Here is a 21,576-nt window from a genome sequence, read left to right as displayed (position 1 = left end):
CCCAGTAACTGAGCAGATTGTGAAATACCCGTCTGGCACCAACAACCATGCCAAGCTCAAAATTGCTTAAATCACCTTTCTTTCCCATTCTGACATTCAGTATGGAGTTCAGGAGATTGTCTTGACCAGGATCACACCCCTAAATGCATTGAAGCAACTTCCATGTGATTGGTTGATTAGATAATTGCATTAATGAGAAATTGAACAGGTGTTCCTAATAATCCTTTAGGTGAGTGTATGTATGTATATATAGAGCTCCTAAAAAAAATTAAGAGACCACTGCACCTTTCACTTCCCTTTCCAAAAAAGTTGAAAAGGAAGTTTTTGAGTGAGGAACAGAAGGGTTAAAGTTAAGAGACTGCAAATTGAATTATTCTGTTCCTCACTCAAAACTTTCCTTTTCAACTTGTTTGGAAAGGAAAGAAAAAGATGCAGTGGTCTCTTCTTTTTTTCCAGATCTGTATATATATACACAGTATAATAATTGTATACATGTTCGTAATGATGGTTAACTGAAGACCTGCATGGGCTAAGGAACTATCTATTAACTTAACCTGATGATACTTTTGACCGGATTTCTCTCAGAATATTGTCCATTTAGGCCTATATTAAATGTTTAATTATACTTTAGAAAATTTCTCATTAGTTGGGAAGATGAGCTAGCAACAAAAAATTTCCCTTTCAAATAGTCTGAAAAGAGATAGATCAGGAAAATAGTGATTTTGTGGGGTAAACTCCTTTGGAATTACATGTGGGAATTTGTGGTAAGATATATTGATATAAACCATACAATAATGTCTCCCTGTTGCCAGTCCTTGGTATACAGTAAACTGTAAGTATGTGTATTTACATTAAAACTACTAGTACACAATAATAGTACATATCCCATAACTGTTTCATAAAATATCTCAATGAATAAAATGGATTGAAAAGAGCCCTTTTTACATCAGCAGTTGTCACAAAATGCTTTTAAAGATGCGTATCCTGAAACCCCAAAAAGGATGCAACAACAAGAATTTATGTACAGTTGCAAGGAAAGATTCCCTAGTAGGTTCGGAATCTAGGATTCCGAAGAAAATGTAGGAAGAAACCTAGAGAGGAGATGACCAGTCTTGTTCTGGCTGCATCTATTATCAGCTGAGTATGATAGATTAATTATGATGATTCCATTTTCCTAGCAATTCATACCAATTTTGCTTGAGTGTGTAAGATGTACATTTGAAATACAAGCACATTAGTCTCTTTCAGGACGATACTGATCGCCTCGGTTTTCTATTACCACAGTAATCTAAATGCAAATGCAAATCTGTCATTTTTTTCCACCATGATGCTTCTGGCGCCGGATATGCTGCACTAGAATTGAGATGTTTCCTACTTCCCCATTCTTTGTGTTTTCATGTAGAATTTAATAAAGAATGAGGACTATGAAGCAGATAAAGGTATCTAACAGTATGCAAGAAGATGCTCTAAAACGTCTAGTCAGGTCCTGTGCACATCGCTGCAGGTCCCCCGGTTTTATAAACACTTAAGATAGAGTAAGCGAACTAAATGGATCCAGTTCCAAAGAGACTCCAGTTTTTAAGACACAGCATCAATCATAGGATCCACTGTGATAATGGTTGATGGTAGGGTGTGTTGGATGGTGTTTTAATATTCCATAGAGGAAACTAAAAGCAGTTACTACTAATGTAAGGGAAAATCAATTGTAAAGTAAAGGCTCAAGTAGCACTGTGCAGTGCTAATTGGCATACTGTTATGGTTTCCTGTGCCTACTGTTAAGTATGCCCCCCTTCACTTTTTTTTCATATTTTAATATGTTATACAATTAATTTTTAATTATTTTCAATCTACAAACAATATCCTATAAAGACATAGTGAATTTCTTTATTTTTATTAAATGTGTACCAATTATTTGAAATGTATAAACTGAATGTTTTCACATATGTTTCACATTATTTGAAATGTATAAACTGAATGTTTTCACATATGTTTCACATATGTTTTCAGACCCTTTGCCATTCTAAATTGAGATTAGAATCATCCTGTGGGCTTTGTTGCATTTCTAGAACTTAATTTGAGTACCACCTGTTGCAAATTAAATTGATGATTTAGAAAGCTACGCACCTGTCTAACCAATGTCCAACAAGAGCAAAAACCAAGCCATGAAGAAATAAATCTCTGTAGGCCTCTGAGATACACTTTTGTTGAGGATTGGATCTTGGAAGTTAATAAAAAATTGCTATAGCATTGAAAGCCCAAAGAGCACTGTGGTCTCTATCATTGTGAAATGGAAGAAGTTTGGAACCACAAAGTCTATCAGCTGGTGTATGAAGCTGGTAGAAGCATAACCACTTCATTTTCATCTGTAGATGTTCTATAGATAGTAATACAATCAACAAGCGTATCTGTTGATAAGCAACTGCTTGCTAAGTTTAAGGTTAGGTTAAGAATAGGTTTCAGGGTATGGGTTAAGGTTAGATTTAAAAGTTTAGACCTATATTTCGGTTTGGTTGTAAACCCTTGGTTGCCCGGGCCTACCACAGTTTCTAATCTCCTCTGATTTCTATAATTAAAATCTCAGTGCATAATTTATGTGTGGTTAAAGTTGGAGTTAGGATGGAGGTTAAGGTTGGGAGTGAACATGTTACTGATAGTCAGCAGATGATCTGAAAATCTGTAGAATCACCTTTGGGACTCTCAAAATAAAGTGTTACTGAAAACCGGTCTTTTAAACATTGTCAATATTACCTGTTGTGAATAAATTGTAGATGTTACCTGAACAGAATTTTTGTTTTTTGTTTGGCCCATCCCTTCCATTGTTCTTCAACTTTAGTTGTCAGCTTGCTTACAAACATTTGCTTGGTTTTTTCATACAGTTATGGTTTTAGCCATCCTGGATGCACTGAATTGGATTGGTGGCAGTGAAAGGTGCAGTTATTTTTACTTCCCTTCCACACCTGCTATTTTCTTGGCTTGCATGGATTAATTCTTTAAAGATACAGCCCTGTATTGTTGTCCCTAGCCCGACTTTACATTCCTCTCCAAACACATCATAATGCATCAGATGTACATGCCTATCATGTGTTAATTTTTATGTGCTGCTTGTCTGACAAACCTTTTTAAAAGTAACAACAAAACTAGTGCCATTTGAGCTATCAACTTAAAGGCCTAAAAGTTAAAAGTTAAGTTTGCTGAAGTAGTGGGAACATTTTTTAATTAAAACCTTACATTAGCCTGGTTGCATAAATGTGCAAACCCTCTTATAACTGTGGATGTGGAAAAAGTTCTGACATGATTTATCTTTGTCTCGTTCTTTTACATCACAAACACTTGGCATTTTAACAGGGGTGTGTAGACTTTTTATGTCCACTGTATGTGTATATATATATATATATATATATATATATATATATATATATATATATATATATATATATATATATATATATATATACATATATGCACTCACCTAAAGGATTATTAGGAACACCTGTTCAATTTCTCATTAATGCAATTATCTAATCAACCAATCACATGGCAGTTGCTTCAATGCATTTACGGGTGTGGTCCTGGTCAAGACAATCTCCTGAACTCCAAACTGAATGTCAGAATGGGAAAGAAAGGTGATTTAAGCAAGTCCGAGCGTGGCATGGTTGTTGGTGCCAGACGGGCCGGTCTGACTATTTCACAATCTGCTCAGTTATTGGGATTTTCACGCACAACCATTTCTAGGGTTTACAAAGAATGGTGTGAAAAGGGAAAAACATCCAGTATGCGGCAGTCCTGTGGGCGAAAATGCCTTATTGATGCTAGAGGTCAGAGGAGAATGGGCCGAATGATTCAAGCTGACAGAAGAGCAACTTTGACTGAAATAACCACTCGTTACAACCGAGGTATGCAGCAAAGCATTTGTGAAGCCACAACACGCACAACCTTGAGGCGGATGGGCTACAATAGCAGAAGACCCCACCGGGTACCACTCATCTCCACTACAAATAGGAAAAAGAGGCTACAATTTGCACAAGCTCACCAAAATTGGACAGTTGAAGACTGGAAGAATGTTGCCTGGTCTGATGAGTCTCGATTTCTGTTGAGACATTCAGATGGTAGAGTCAGAATTTGGCGTAAACAGAATGAGAACATGGATCCATCATGCCTTGTTACCACTGTGCAGGCTGGTGGTGGTGGTGTAATGGTGTGGGGGATGTTTTCTTGGCACACTTTAGGCCCCTTGGTGCCAATTGGGCATCGTTTAAATGCCACAGCCTACCTGAGCATTGTTTCTGACCATGTCCATCCCTTCATGACCACCATGTACCCATCATCTGATGGCTACTTCCAGCAGGATAATGCACCCTGTCACAAAGCTTGAATCATTTCAAATTGGTTTCTTGAACATGACAATGAGTTCCCTGTACTGAAATGCCCCCCACAATCACCAGATCTCAACCCAATAGAGCATCTTTGGGATGTGGAGGAACGGGAGCTTTGTGCCCTGGATGTGCATCCCACAAATCTTCATTAACTGCAAGATGCAATCCTATCAATATGGGCCAACATTTCTAAAGAATGCTTTCAGCACCTTGTTGATTCAATGCCACGTAGAATTAAGGCAGTTCTGAAGGCGAAAGGGGGTCAAATACAGTATTAGTATGGTGTTCCTAATAATCCTTTAGGTGAGTGTATATATATATATATATATGTATATATATATATATATATATATATATATATATATATATATATATATATATAGAGAGAGAGAGAGAGTGCTTGTGGGGATAAAGTTTTGTGTCTTAGAAATTCTTGTAGCGTCAAGATGTATCATATTGCTATAATAAATGGTAAGTTTGGAGTTTATAAATACATTTACAAATGTGAAGTAATTTAGCTGACACTCATCTCAAGAGGGACTACAAGTAGTGAGTATATATTTTCATACTGCCCTTCCCTCCCCCATGGGAATCAAAACAACCAAGTAAGCTGTACTGTATGTGCCAACATAGAATGGAGGTCCCTGGATTGCTTTTTGGTTTGGGTGGGGGTGTCTGGACAAAACATTTGACACTCTGGATGTCAATAAGCCAAACATTACTTAATCCAGTAACATGTGATTGTTTGATACTCGCAGTTACCGCAGTTCAAACAATACAACTGACACATAGTTTGTGTGAGTAGTGCTATGACAATTGACAATGTGTGGGTGGTTGGTTGCATAGTGTCAAAAAAGTTCTTACCATGTGACATTATTTTTTGTTATTTGCCATTTTTGGAATACTGGTATAGTCAGTTATACAAAAAACTGTTCTCCCCCTTTGATTATGAAAAAATATATGTAAATCTAATTAAGTAGAAATTATAGGGGGAGAGCGTATTTGATATGGTCAAATAAGCACTCTGAATAAATAATAAGAGAAAAAAATAAAAAAAGGTCTTCTTAATTATTTAAAGCCACAAATGGATTTACCATTTGACTTCAAATACATTATAGGCTTAAATCAGGAAGAGGTGGGTAATCCACTGCGGGAATTCTACCTGCTCTCTTAATAGAACACGACCAAGACCAATGAAAACTGAAGTGAATAAAAAAAAATCATACCGTACCATTTTATCCATTTAAACAAATTCTGAGCCACATAGTGTAGCTTACATGATGATATTAAACATTTTCTCAAATTCAATTATAAATGTTCAGATCCATAATCAATTAGATATTGAATGGCCAGCACTTCTTCCATGACTATTCTATTCTCAAGTATTATAGCTCTCTTTTATACAAACTTTCCTACACCCATAAATTAAGGAGGCCAGAATTCAATGAGCACATCTAAACCTAGCACTATGGATAACGAATTACTAAAGTTTGAGCATGTGCATATCAGTTATTACAGTTTAATTTGTTTTGTGATTGCAAAAAGAAATTAAAATGCAGCATAAGCAAACTTGTATCAAGTTAGTTCAGTTAAATATAGACAAACTATTCTGTGCTACACTCCTTTCAGTAGGTCACTTCAGTACAACATATTATGGGGTACACACAGTCACAACATGCACACCTAAACTCACTATTCAGTCAAGCTTATCAAAGGACCAATGAGAGTTCAATGTGAAGACCTGCCATTTATGTGGTAGAATCACTGCTTAACCCCCTGCACTCTGAATGGCAGGTCTCTAAAGATTTTCTTCCTTGGAACAGTATGTACTATGTATGGATATAGTATGTATTCTTCCAGGTTTGTCACTGGAAGCAATTATGGTAAAGTATCCTGCTTTAGGCACTGGTGCCAACACATAAAAAGCTCCAGCCAGAAAAAGCACAGACTTCCAAGCCTGGTTTGCATTCCAGGCCTTGGTCCATGGTCACATGGCTTTGACAGTAGCTTTCCATGATTCTTCACCATATTCACATATGCACGTGTGTTTTGACTTGGGTGATGCTTCTGCTGCTCTTCCTCCATCTTAGTTTGTGTGATATAGTTTGCAAAGTTATTCTTGAGAGATTGTGTTCTTGCAAATGTTGAAAACAGTCATATATATCTCTGGCTATTCCCGACTTTGGCTTTATCTAGTGGCAATAGCTGAGGCAGGAATGACATTTGATATAATGGAAGTCTCAGCCAATAAGTAGTGAATCTACCTATTTCTCTGACATAGTCAGGGAACCCCCTATTGATCCATCATAGTTTGTTGACTTGTGCTGCAGAACATCTGTGTTTGGACTTTCCAGTACTCTATTTCAGCAAAAGTATTCACTTACCACCGGTCCTGGGTTCTGCCGAATTGTTTATTTATGTATTTTCTGATTTCATTGAACATTTGAAGGCCACCTGGGTGCGCCTTCACTGTAGCTTAGAAAGTGTACTCCTAAGAGCTGGATGGTGTGGATGAGGCTGGTTTCAGTGTAGGCAAAAAGCTACATATTTAAATCTCACCCACTCCCTGTCTACGAAAAATAAAAAAGTATCACATAAAAAATAACATGGATATGAAGCTCACAAATATTAAGAAAAACATTTGCACTAAAAATGTCAAGTATCAAACGTTTTGACTCTAATACCAGTGTCTGGCCTTTCTGGAAGTCCCCTGATTCAGCCAAACAAAGCGCGAAAAAAACAATGATGTCGGTGAAAGTTGGCACCTGTAATAAAACAACAGACTAATGCTGAAGCATGCATAAAGCACATCACCATAATCTAGTGCAGACATAAAAGTCACTTGCACACCCAGGCAATACATTGGTCTGATCGCTTAGATGGCACAATAATTTAAACCCACACCTTTTGGTAAAAAGTAATTAAAAGATCCTGCATCAGATATGAAAATGATTAATATGTATTATAGTGATGTCAACAGGAAAGTGTGGAGGTAAAAAAGGAACTGGAATAACCCCTAATCTTTCAATAACCAAAATGACTACTGAACATGACTATTTTACTGCGCATCAACCCAGCCTCCATTCCTCAAGCTCTGAAAGTTCTTGTCCAGAAAGAAAATATATAACTAGCTGATGGATTCCAAACAATTTCCTTCCAAACACAGAACAATATTGCTAATGCATACAACGGTTTTCATTGATTGTTGTGTTTGAACCCGATCTGTTCAAGCAATGCAAAATTAGATGATGTGCAGCGATGTTAGTTTTTCCTTGGGGACACAGGCTCAGGTAGTAGGCTAGGTTGATTAGTTTGTTGTCAATCTATGAAGTTATTTCCATGGGCTGAATTAATATATTTGATTCAATGGAACAATTAACTATAGTCAGATTTATTAATTTAAAAAAAAATTGAGGAATTAAATGTTTTTCTAGGAAGATATGGACTGTCTATGAGGTGTTGCTTTTTACATTGAATCAAAATATACATGAAATGTAAGGTCCTAGTCCAATATTTCATGTGCTGAAATAAAAAAATATATTGGTTTATGGATATTACCAATGATGGGAAATCCATAAATTAGGGCCTAATTAATTAGTCAATAATTTGTTATACTTTTTTGAGTAGTAACATGGTAAAATTCTTAGAAATTATTTCATATACCATTTACATTTGTGTAACTACACTAAGAGCAAGGTACAGAAAAACAAATATATCTGTAGGAAAAAAAAAGCTTTCAGATAGGCTTGTGCCAATGATGGTACTATGGTACAGTACACAATGTTCATGGAACATTGATGAAACTATGTTCATTGGTCTCCTCTAACAACCGGATTACACATCAATGCATTTGTTCCTTTATATAACCAACCTATAGAACAATTACCATTTAAACTTTTTTCTTTTTTATGGTGGTGGAAGAATCCAGATGTGCAGGTCCTGGGCTGGTGTTGGTGGGTCATTCTACAAAATGGGTTTTTGAGGTGTTTCATTGGTCAGAAGACATCTTTAATCATGCCACATCAAATGTCTTATTTTAATTTTTATTCAAGGTCATTTATACAACGATGTCAACCCTTTTACCTTAGAATTCATATTTCTAAAATTCTAAATTAAAGATTTTGAATAAATAATTATTAATTTTGTAAGGCTTGTCATTAGCAACTATTTACTAACTTTGAGTAACACTTACAGTAGAATCATTTGTGTTAAAAATACCATAGGGTGTACAGTGTGAGATCAGGCAGCCAGCTGCGCATTCCTTCACCTTATGCAAAGCCCAAGCTCACATTACTTGTGCATAGATTCGATAGAGGAGTTCCGGCTGGTGGATAAGATAACATATCTTTTCAATTCGCCTGTTAGAACCAAGAGCATAGGCCTGTGGTATGATTAGGCTTTGCTGTCATACAAACCTCGAACATACAGTAAGTGCCATAGCGGAAAAATGGAGCACAGCTTAACTGTGTCTCTAGCCTAAGTTGTTCAAAAGTGATGCCCTATATTACAGGCGCTACCTTTTCATTTTTCTGGCACGCATGTGCACACATTTTACATAATTACATAAATTATGCTGCGGGCCATTTTAAATAAAAATGTTATTTATTTAATAGCAAGCAAGTCTATTTACTCAAGGAAGGTACACATATTTAGATGGCACAGGATGAATGAACAAGGCATACATAAGTTCAAATCAAATACAATATGTGCTAAAGTTATCCATGTGTCTAAGCCATTCATATAATAAAAAATACTGCCTTTGTTTGCTGCACGTTTGCAAAAGAAGATGTTTGTGAGAAACAGAATAGTGTGTGTGAAGAGAGGAAAGCGTATGTGCATTAAGCAAAGCCAGTTCAGAAGGAGAACCTTTGTGATCTGCCCTACAGCGGATGCAGCGCTGCACGCACCAATTAATTTGATAGAAGCACATTCTTGTCCTGTATTTTGTTAGTTAGGGCCATCTACTTTAAATACTGTCTTGCTTGAACTGTGCTCATACCTTGCGGCAAGCTGATTGTTTACAGATGGACGGGCCAATTTACATATGACCCTTTCACTCACTCCTTGATGTGTTTTCTTCCTATCTATACCCTGATAAAGTCACTTCCTGTAACTTCAAATTTAAATCTGAGTTTACCGGTTCCTCGAACACTGAACTAGTTTACGCATTGCACACCTTTTCCACCCCCCTGCTCTGTCTTGATGATATCCTGTAACTAATGATGTTCAGTCACATGACATCCTGCCACCTCAAACCCATCCCTGCCAGTGGTGGCCAGACTATATTTGGAGATCTTCTCAATTCCTCACTTCCCTCAACAACTCATTCCTCAACATTGGCCGTATCCCCACTGACTTCAAGATGGCCAGTTGCTCCAATGAGTAACCAACACTAAACTATCTGGTGGTGCACTAGACCAGTACTTGACAGGATAGGGCTCCCGGGAAGGAGGGTGGCCCCCTGGGACGAGGGGTTGACTGACTCCCCTATTTAACATGGCTAGAACTTGAGAAGTAGAATGTGCTAAATTAATGAAGATTAAATGTGAGTATCCAGACGTCCCTTCTTTATTTCCTGTAATTTCCACAACATTCTCTTCCTTCAAAATATTATCATCTGCCTTCAACACTGTGAACCATAATATTCCCATCTCCCCCCTTTCAGGGATGAGCATCTAAGGTTCTGCACACTCTTGGATTGCATCGCAGTAAGCGTAACTGCTTACCCAAGGTCTCTGTTATGCCATCTCTGCTCTCCGGGCCCTACAGGATAGCAACTCTTGTTCAGCCCTGTCAAAGCTCTCACCTGTCCTTCAATGGTTGAGCCAGCTTCCCTTTGAAGCTAGAAAAGCACAGTCTCTGCCCATTTTCAGATAACATGTGAGACCTTACCTTAAAATAACTTATAATAAAATAAATCCAGACCGGGTAAAGCAACAGTTTATACTACCTCCCAAGGTAATATACACTTTATGGCCTATGTGTAGTAGCCTACACCATAAAAAACTTTAACCATCTATAAACATTTACTGTATGTTTATTTTGGACCAAACCAGACGTTGGATGGAATAAAAGTCAAGGCCAATGGAATAAAGGTCTTTTTAATTCAGTCAGCAATAGACAGTGCTTACTTGGGATCTAACAATAGGCTATGCCCTACTTAAGAGTTTCTGAACACAAAACATACCTTTCTGACATTATGATGTCAGAAAGGTAAGTGTATATTTTATATTGGTCGATTAAATATTTGCTTCAGTATATATTTTTCCAGCCAATTGTCCAAATACCTTTGGTAACTTAAAATGGTGGGACTATGCACAAAACATGCTATATTTTCAAAAATGTTCATCTAATGTAGATGCAAAATTCATAAATTAAATCAGACTGTAATATAACAACTTACACAACTTATAAAAATATCTCTTTTTGTTATTAGTTTCATCAATCACATGGCAATTTTGTTATATGATTGTTGCAATGATCGCTCCATTACAGTCGCAAATACAGCTCCGGAAATGATGAAGAGACCACTGCACCTATTTCTTTCCTTTCCAAAAACGTTGAAAAGGAACGTTTTGAGTGAGTTACAGAAGCGTTCAATTTGCAGTGGTTTCTTAACTTTAACCATTCTGTTCCTCACTATTGTCAAAATGTTGTCATCTTAGAATAATATATTTTTAGTTTCAATGGTTTTTAATAAAATATCAAACAATTTATGTGTACCAGAATTGGTCAGAAGTCTAAATACATTTGCAATTCCCTGTAAATGTGTATGCATACCTGTATGTATATTTGTTATGTTATCATGTTTACTGTATCCTTAGCTGTTTGGTCACTTTTCTGTGTTCTCCCTAATTAGTAATCAGTAATGGAGGAATTCATGTCTTGGTTTATACAAGATTGTACCCCTTACAGGACAAAACACTTTTCTCAATTGTCTATCAATAATTCCTGTCACCTAATTTCTCATGTAATACTCATGAAGCATCAGATTTGGCATATCTTGAGAGTCAAACCAGTTATGCAGTTATCATGTGTTGTGTCCAAGTAACAACATTGTGTTCTTACAGGTTTTCTCATACACTGACGCGGCTCACTGAGACAGTTACTAGTAAGAATCACACACATCCACCATCAATTGGGTGGTCCAAATGCTACAGTCTAGTAGTAGAGCAGCTTGGTATCCGTGCTACTCAAGTGACATCAGTCTATCACCAGCTAATGTTACTTGGTGTCCATGTAGGAAACCTAATCTAAATCCTAACCCTTTTCCATTCTGATCTATCATCTCATGACTTACCGGCATTACGTAACACATAGGTTTTAGCTCAAGTAGCTCATTTGTAGGCCTCGGTTTTAGATTATCATGTCACTTTCACATTCACTGTCTAGTTGCAGGCTTTGGGGGTCATTTTAGTATAATATATGCGGTTTTATGCTAGGCTGTGATGGCATGTCATGGTTGTGTGCGCGCTGCAGCATTCCACTATCTGCACATTCTCTGTATGTCTTTGGTAATATAACCATCTAACTCAGCTTTTCTATTCCAGTTTCAGTCGGGCGAATGCAGACTTTTTATCAGGGTCTGATAACAGGGATTCAGTTATTCTCTGTTGTCAAGACTCTTTGGCGCATAATATGCTCAGGATCCATTTGTCAGCTGCACTCACGGCTACTGGGAGTATAAACTAACATGCATTTCAAAGAGTATTTCTCCTCTCAGTAGCACGAGTTGAAATAACTTTAAACAGAAATGTTGGGTTTACATTACATTTGGCCAGGAGCATTTCTTTTAAGATAATTGGATTATTCAGTTTTTATATGCTAAATGTCCCATTCCTTCTATTTGGCATGATCACTGTTTTATTGAATTATGAGTACTCATGTTAGTCAAACTCTCATAGATCTCTTGATGGAATACGGATGAAGAATGGATGAACAGTCGTCATTACTAGCGAGTACCCAATGGTACATCATTGTACCACGAAAACAGATTAGATTTTACTCCGGATGGGTACCAGGCGGTGGATTACAATATAATCATATCATTCATGGTTTGCTAGTAAAATTGGTAGAATGTGTCCAACATACAGGACAACAGCTAATCTGGCCTCAGTGGACACTGAGTCGTACGCCATACAAGGAAAATAGCTTGCCATAGAGAATGCTCGGCAAAGCACTATATGAGGGACATACACCATGTTGCAGGATCTTCAATGGTTTAATCTAATTTTTTTAACATGTGAGTTAACTTGCCTCATTACACTTGTTTTTTTTTTTTTTTTAACAGTCAGAGGACAATCTTACCCAGGGTTTATCGATTAAGTCTGGATTATATGTATTTGTTTTAAATCAGTTATTTATGGCAGATCAGCTTTTTGAGGGTTGCTAGCTAGAAAATCGATCAATTTAGCTTGTGTATTTGGATTTAAATAACACCAGCCTTATTTTTGTTGTTTCCACGGTTTCCTGACTCTATGAGGAGCACTAGATTGACTACTCTACACTCACCTAAAGGATTATTAGGAACACCTGTTCAATTTTTCATTAATGCAATTATCTAATCAACCAATCAATGGCAGGGGTGTGGTCCTGGTCAAGACAATCTCCTGAACTCCAAACTGAATGTCAGAATGGGAAAGAAAGGTGATTTAAGCAATTTTGAGCGTGGCATGGTTGTTGGTGCCAGACGGGCCGGTCTGAGTATTTCACAATCTGCTCAGTTACTGGGATTTTCACGCACAACCATTTCTAGGGATAACTGAAATAACCACTCGTTACAACCGAGGTATGCAGCAAAGCATTTGTGAAGCCACAACATGCGCAACCTTGAGGCAGATGGGCTACAACAGCAGAAGACCCCACCGGGTACCACTCATCTCCACTACAAATAGGAAAAAGAGGCTACAATTTGCACGAGATCACCAAAATTGGACAGTTGAAGTGGAAGAATGTTGCCTGGTCTGATGAGTCTCGATTTCTGTTGAGACATTCAGATGGTAGAGTCAGAATTTGGTGTAAACAGAATGAGAACATGGATCCATCATGCCTTGTTACCACTGTGCAGGCTGGTGGTGGTGGTGTAATGGTGTGGGGGATGTTTTCTTGGCACACTTTAGGCCCCTTAGTGCCAATTGGGCATCGTTTAAATGCCACGGCCTACCTGAGCATTGTTTCTGACCATGTCCATCCCTTTATGGCCACCATGTACCCATCATCTGATGGCTACTTTCAGCAGGATAATGCACCATGTCACAAAGCTCGAATAATTTCAAATTGGTTTCTTGAACATGACAAAGAGTTCACTGTACTGAAATGGCCCCCACAGTCACAAGATCTCAACCCAATAGAGCATCTTTGGGATGTGGTGGAACGGGAGCTTCGTGCCCTGGATGTGCATCCCACAAATCTCCATCAACTGCAAGATGCTATCCTATCAATATGGGCCAACATTTCTAAAGAATGCTTTCAGCACCGTGTTGAATCAATGCCACGTAGAATTAAGGCAGTTCTGAAGGCGAAAGGGGGTCAAACACAGTATTAGTATGGTGTTCCTAATAATCCTATAGGTGAATGTACATTGCTTGGTGCAGTGACAATTTAATCGCTGAAGGTTTCCCAAAGTATTGGGTTCCCTGCCTTCATCAGCCCCAAGGTTTTACGTTGCTATAGTAATATACTGGGTGGAGTAGGGTCAGTTCACCCACTAAAAAACCTTGCAAACTTAAGGATTGCAATATCTACATTTTCTTGTCTCCTGCTTCGTTCAAACCTAGATCAAGATGATACCTGACGATTCCTGCTGCTACTCTGATAACCATCCCCCACCCGGTTGTCCCTGTGGTCATGCTTCTAACCCGGATTAGGTTTTATAGACTCTTGACACAACCCAAATGCATTTACTAATTATTACAACTTGTACTCTTAATTCAAATGTTCACACAGCACAGCCAGAGGAGAACTGGTCACCCCTCCCAGCCTGGTTTCTCTCTAGGTTTCTTCCAAAATCGTGGCAGCTCTTAGGGAGTTTTTCCTAGCCACTGTGCTTCAACATTGTTGTAGCATTCTCCTTAGGGTTTCAGGCTGGGTGTTTTGTAAAAGCACTTTGTGACATCCGTTATAAATAAATGTAATTGATTGATCAGTGCATCATCGGCTGCCATCACCCCTCCATGCAAGGCAGCTACGATGCCTGAGGAAAGCACAGAACATCATCAAAAAAATCACAGCCACCCAGGCTATGGTCTGTTCACACTGCTGCCATCTAGTAGACGCTACCGGAGCAACGGGGCACGCACTTCCAGACTCAAAAATGTCTTCCCTCAGGCCATAAAGCTCCTCCACCAGTAACACTGATCCATGATCATACTGATCACACACAAACTTTCCGCTCTGATGTCCTTTTAGGTACTTTTAACATTAGAACCGCCAGGCCTATCAAACCAACAGTACCAGCCAGAGCCGAACACATTTACTCGTCATTAGCATAAGAATAGGCCCTATTAGCATACACATTCTCCTCCGCAGCATCACCATCCAGCCAGAGCATCAGTTAATCTACGGTACAGGGTCAAAATAGTCGGAAATATTTGGAATTACATAATTTGTTTGTTTATAATAGTTAATGAAAAATACAAGAATGTGTTTGTATTGAAGGTCTCATAAAAAAAAAGAAATATTACATAGGACTATTTCTAAAAACACAGGCTATAGTGTTTTCATTAGTTTATTAGGCCCTACAAATGTAGAAAAATTAAAATTAAAATAGTAAACCCTTGTTTCACCGTTCATTCTGTCCCTAGTCTCCTTCCTTACCACACCTACATGAATAACAAAATGTAAAAGTAAAAGGATGATCAAAGGATGACTTACAGTAGTGTCTAGCAGTGGCATTTGCGGTCGCCGTTGGTATGTTCCTTTTTTTTGTGAGGAGGCTCAGGCATTGGAGTTTGCGGCTCATTATCAGAATCAGATGAAAAACCATCCTACACGTCGATTTTGAAATATATTTCTGATCCTTCATCTGACTCCATCTCATCTGCAATGCTGCCAGGATATCAAATCGTCGGGTTCGGTTTGCCATTGTGAACTAAACGCTATAAATTTTGTCTGCGTTGTGTCTGACTTGCTCACCGAGTTCAGGTTATATAAGATTTTACCATCAGTAGCATACATGAAAATTAATTTGTCAATTGTATTGATGAAAAACATTAACGTGCAATACATTTGCTGAATTGATAATTGGGGATACTTGGTATTTCGTTTTGTGAATAATTATTTAGCGTAATACATTTGTACGATCTTAATGATCAGTAAAATGAGTAGAGACAATTCAAAGAGAGATGATAGGATGTGTATGCCATTTTGTTTCTCTTTCTCTCCTAAGATAATCACTACCGTGTAATACCTTTGTTGAATTGGTAGTTGGCCATTGGTAAATAATGCCTGGTATTTTAGATTTACATTTGATGAATTAGCCTAGACAAGAAGCTGAATCTCCTATTGAAATATTATAAAGTTTCATTTGAATTACAAACTCAAATGCCAATTCCTATAGGCATTTGGCTCTCCTAGTGTTAATGAGCATTAGCATATTTCTTTGCATGTACTGTTCCATTCATGAGCATATTCTACTCATATCTATAATACTCAATACTTTTACCATACTGTTCATACTCCCCATCCCATCTTTCAAAAACAATGTTTATATATATTGCTACCATACTTGCCATACCTATAAATATATTACTTGTACCAATATTGCTGCTAGTTGACATTAATCTTTTTAAACTGATGCTATGTACAGTGTTATGTATATTATTGGTTTATGTTCATGCTATATTTTTGCTGTGTATACATTCTTCTTAAATTCTCAATACATAGTTGTAGGTGTGCTTTGCCACCATTCATAAGCTTATTACACTCATATGTATCTATAATATACAACAATTCAACCAATTGCTGCTAGTTTAAACTGTTATGTATATTACTATCATACTCTTAATGTTCAATAATACTACCCAGATTGTTTCTAGTTTACAGTACTCTTTTATGTTTAAACTTCTGTTAGTGTACGGTATCACGTACATCTTCGGTTTATTCTATTGTTACATTTTGTCTGGCAATCTTTTATCTTTTGCTTATATATTCTTCTTCTTAACTCTCACCATGTAGTTGTAAGGTGCCATGTCACAATAATTGAATTGTTCAGGATGACGCTGTGTTGTTCAGTGCATTTGAAAAAGAAACCTTTGAAACATCATCATACTGACTGAGAGGAGAGCTGAAAAACAAACTTTATCTCATTCTACAATACCAGAAAGTCAAAGGCTTTGGATAAGTCACAGTCAGACTACAGGAATGGTAAATGCCCTGGTGAGACTGCAATTAAATAGTGCAGGATCTCTCTTTTTCCAAGGCGGTCCATTAGACCCGTAGTTCTACCCGGGTGTCACGGCCCATATGTGCCCCCCAAAATACCAGAAAAACTCTAAGCATCTTTTTGTAGCCAATGTAAATCTAAACAGAAAGTTGATGGTTTCTGGTCCCATAGTTCTACTCTCTGCTGCCATTGTGCTTTTGATCAAGTACCAAGTACAATAACTATTACATTATGCTTCTGTATCAAACACAGATCAGTCCTTCTATTCTGGAGAGCTGCTGGGTTTGCAGGTATTTGATCCAACACTGAATCACAAAAATCGCTCGTTTTTCAATACAATGTCATATGATGGTTAGGCAGAAATGTATTTAGAATGGGGTTCAAATGGGGGACTGTAAACCATAGCGTTCCTGATTGATGGTTGGCCAGAAAGGAAGGGAAGGCAAGTTTTTCTGGATAGCACATTTCATACACAAAAACAATTCAAAGTGCTTTACATTATTAGGATTAAAAAGCTAAAAGAATAATCAGCCATACTAATTTACCATGAAAGAAAAGCATGAAATGAACTGCACATTTAAAAAACATAAGCATACGATAAAACATCACATTAAGAGGGCTAAAAGATCAGTGAAATATCAATAGATGGCAGAAGGAACTGTTTCTTACCTAGATTTGAAAGTGGTCATAGTTGAAAGGTTGGAAGTTAAGATTTTCTGTTTCTTTCCAACTCGGCATGGCAAAATTACTAAATGCTGCCTCGCTAACCTCTGTCTTTACTCTGGGAACAGTTAGTAGACCAGACCCGGATTACCTAAGGGGTCCAGAGGGTTTATACTGGGAGTCCCTTGTCATTGGCAACAAAGACAATTATTTCATTTTTTGTTTTTTTATTTAGTTGAACAAAGTTCTGGTACATCCATTCATTGACATATTAATCTTTATTTAAAATGTGATGATTTGTATGATTTGGCCCAACGGTAGCATATATATTTTGAATAAAAGAGGCCTCAAGTAGAGCCTTGCGGAACTCCACATGTCATGCAAGTTCCCTCTGAACTTCGGCAGTGTATTTGATACACTGACGATTTTGCAGGTTTTCCTACTTACAAAGCATGTAAAAGTCTGTATTTTTTATCAGAGTTACACTTCAAAAATACAGAAAATCACATTGTATGATTTTTAAATAATAATTTTGCATTTTATTGCATGACATAAGTATTTGATCACCTACCAACCAGTAAGAATTCCGTCTCTCACAGACCTGTTAGTTTTTATTTAAGAAGCCCTCCTGTTCTCCACTCATTACCTGTATTAACTGCACCGGTTTGAACTCGTTACCTGTATAAAAGACACCTGTCCAAACACTCAATCAAACAGACTCCAACCTCTCCACAATGGCCAAAACCAGAGAGCTGTGTAAGGACATCAGGGATGAAATTGTAGACATGCACAAGGCTGGGATGGGCTACAGGACAATAGGCAAGCAGCTTGGTGAGAAGGCAACAACTGTTGGTGAAATTCTTAGAAAATGGAAGAAGTTCAAGATGACGGTAAATCTCCCTCGGTCTGGGGCTCCATGCAAGATCTCACCTCGTGGGGCATCAATGATCATGAGGGATCAGCCCAGAACTACACTGGTCAATGACCTGAAGAGAGCTGGGACCACCGTCTCAAAGAAAACCGTTAGTAACACATTACGCCGTCATGGATTAAAAACCTGCAGTGCACGCAAGGTCCCCCTGCTCAAGCCAGCGCATGTCCAGGCCCGTCTGAAGTTTGCCAATGACCATCTGGATGATCCAGAGGAGGAATGGGAGATGGTCATGTTGTCTGATGAGACAAAAATAGAGCTTTTTGGTCTAAACTCCACTTGCTGGGTTTGGAGGAAGAAGAAGGATGAGTTCAAACCCAAGAACAGCATCCCAACTGTGAAGCATGAAGGTGGAAACATCATTCTTTGGGGATGCTTTTCTGCAAAGGGGACAGGATCGCAAGATCTTGGCCAACAACCTCCTTCCCTAAGTAAGAGCATTGAAGATGGGTCATGGCTGGGTCTTCCAGCATGACAACAACCCGAAACACACAGCCAGGGCAACTAAGGAGTGGCTGGAGTGGCCTAGCTAGTCTCTCGACCTGAACCCAATAGAAAATCTTTGGAGGGAGCTGAAAGTCTGTATTGCCCAGCGACAGCCCCGAAACCTGAAGGATCTGGATAATGTCTGTATGGAGGAGTGGGCCAAAATCCCTGCTGCAGTGTGTGCAAACCTAGTCAAGAACTACAAGAAACGTATGATCTCTGTAATTGCAAACAAAGGTTTCTGTACCAAATATTAAGTTCTGCTTTTCTGATGTATCAAATACTTATGTCATGCAATAGAATGCTAATTAATTACTTAAATGTGATTTTCTGGATTTTTGTTTTAGATTCCGTCACTCACAGTTGAAAAGTACCTATGATAGAAATTATAGACTTCTACATGCTTTGTAAGTGGGAAAACCTGCAAAATCGGCAGTGTATCAAATACTTGTTCTCCCCACTGTACATAATTGCCAATTGAGACAAAGTATCCCCTGTTTTGTAAATACAACATTCACTATAAGTCATGTTTATCAAATTCCGTAAATGAAAATGTAGCGGTAGCAATGTTTCCATTGATGTGGAGTTTTTAATTATTGTCTAATGCCCCGTATTTAATTATTGAGAAATGCATTGCATTTATTCTTTTTTCTCATGACTACTCTCCCAGTGTAAATGAGCCTTGGTTTAGCTCTACAACGTTTTGGTATTACTCTACCCATGTTCTGAAATTAATTTAATCACACCAGTTTTTATGTAAATTGCAATGACTAATACTCCCTTCAAACCGTGTTTTGATTCATTTCATAATAGCTTCATAATATATAAATAATGATTATTTTATACAAAAATACAAATATACAATGTCTAAAAAACTACCAAATGGGGAAGAAAATAATTATTTCACATTACAATCAATGTTGTTTGCGACACTGTATAGAAAAGTGTTCTTGTCGATGCATTTCCAGACTGAATTTCAGTGTATGGTCTTTGTGTAAAAAGTCTGCCGAATAAGACAGGAAGACAAATGTTACCTTTTACCTGGTTTCTTTTCTTTAGCTTGGCACTTTATCTTGTTCGAATTAATTATTTGATCTTAAATTCTAAGTAATCTGTGCAGTCTGCTTAAGTACCGTTAGCAGGGTGTTCAATAGCGGACACAGGCACCTGTGAGCTCAAATGAGTTTCAGGCCAGAAAGGGCGTTCCGTTCAGCTTGAGGATTCCGATCTAGACTTCCTGATCGAGCTAGTAGCTTTAAAAGAACCCACAGGGTCCTATGTGGACAAATACTTTATCTGGACATCAACTGTGCCAAGTTTAGTAGCTGCAATGAAACAGGGCCTAAAACACAAATTGGATTTGTTGAAATAGGTACATACATATGCATGTAATCCAAAGTTGATCAGACATTTCTGAAATGTGTGTTCGGGTGGCCGCACACAGGTAAATATGCAGCTTTCAGGAGAGTTCCCCCATAAGCATTAGTACTAATTTCTGAGATCATCGATGCAAATTGAGTGACACTTGGACTTGTAAAGAGAAGGAGTCATGGCATCACGTTGGTACATACCCAACCAACTAGTACCACGTCATATTGGGACAGCAATATATGAATAAGTGTCAGTAACTTAGAGGCCCCTACAGTAAGATATACAGCTCCGGAAAGAATTAAGAGACCACTGCACCTTTTTCTTTCCTTTCCAATAAAGTTAAATTCCACTTGCAGTGGTCTCTTAGGTTTAACCCTTCTGTTCCTCACTCAAAACCTTCCTTTTCGACTTTTTTGGAAAGGAAAGAAAAAGGTACACCGGTCTCTTAATTCTTTTCAGAGCTTTATCTATAGCACTTAATATACAAATGCAAAAAAGAATATCTTAAATACTTTCAACAAAAGTGAGTACAAAGACATTCGAAAGGTAACAATTTACACAGTAATGCACCTCTAACTTGAGGTGTCTGAATGATTTGGTCATTCTGTACATTTAGATTATTTGCTAGGGAACATTAATGAGCGTCATGAAATTAAAATGGATAAATAAACATTTAATCCAGCTGGCTAGATAGCAAGTTAACATTACTTTGTGTAAAGCACCATTTTATAGTTGTTGCTTTTTGCCACTCGTATAGTCCTTCTTGGCTGGGTTAAGTATACTACCACAGTCAGAATGACTAAACATACAATATTTTATCAAGCTAACATTAGTTAGCTAGCAATATTAATGTCTATGTCTATGTTGCAGTGTATATTAAATTGTTTTTTTTTCCATTATAGGAGTACTCACCATAGGCTGATTTCCAACATATTTGTAATCCATGACTGGTTCTGTTTGTGACGGCCCCTGTTAAACAACATAGTACATGGTAACTAGACCGCGAGTCACTGTGGTTACAGGCATCTGCCAAATTGCATACATTATGTTATAATCACACTAGATTTTGTCAAAAAAAGAAAAAGTCATTGCTAACCAGTTGAACTACTTGATGAATGTAAGCCAGCTACTACACTTATAAAAAAAGGGTTCCAAAGTGTTCCAGACCGAACTGTTAAAGAAACAGCACCTCGAATTAAGAATCAATTGTAGAAAAAATGGGCATTTTGCAATGTAAAGGTTTCTACTTAGAAACTTTAAAGGGATATTCCTCCCAAATTTGAATACAACACATTGGTGTCCTTAACCTGTAAGCAGCCTATGGACATGATATTATATTGTATCAATTGACGCATTGCTTTACAATCATG

The 21,576-nt window shown here is 37.7% G+C and overlaps 1 protein-coding gene across 2 annotated transcripts in view; it reads right to left on the bottom strand.

Moving 5' to 3' along the window:
- The window catches only part of LOC105019404 (cadherin-12), a 207,013-nt gene that overhangs the window by 158,688 nt on the left and 26,749 nt on the right, over positions 1–21,576 (bottom strand). The window contains exon 2 of one of the 2 annotated variants that reach the window (XM_034289193.1): positions 21,119–21,175. The exons of the other annotated variant lie outside the window; for it this stretch is intronic. The gene's annotated coding sequence lies outside the window, so the exon portion shown is untranslated. The remainder of the gene's footprint in view (positions 1–21,118; positions 21,176–21,576) is intronic. 2 annotated transcript variants of the gene reach the window in all.

This window comes from Esox lucius, chromosome 21 (assembly GCF_011004845.1).
Source record: "Esox lucius isolate fEsoLuc1 chromosome 21, fEsoLuc1.pri, whole genome shotgun sequence".
NCBI lineage: Eukaryota > Metazoa > Chordata > Actinopteri > Esociformes > Esocidae > Esox > Esox lucius.
This window is presented reverse-complemented; position numbering and strand designations above follow the sequence as displayed.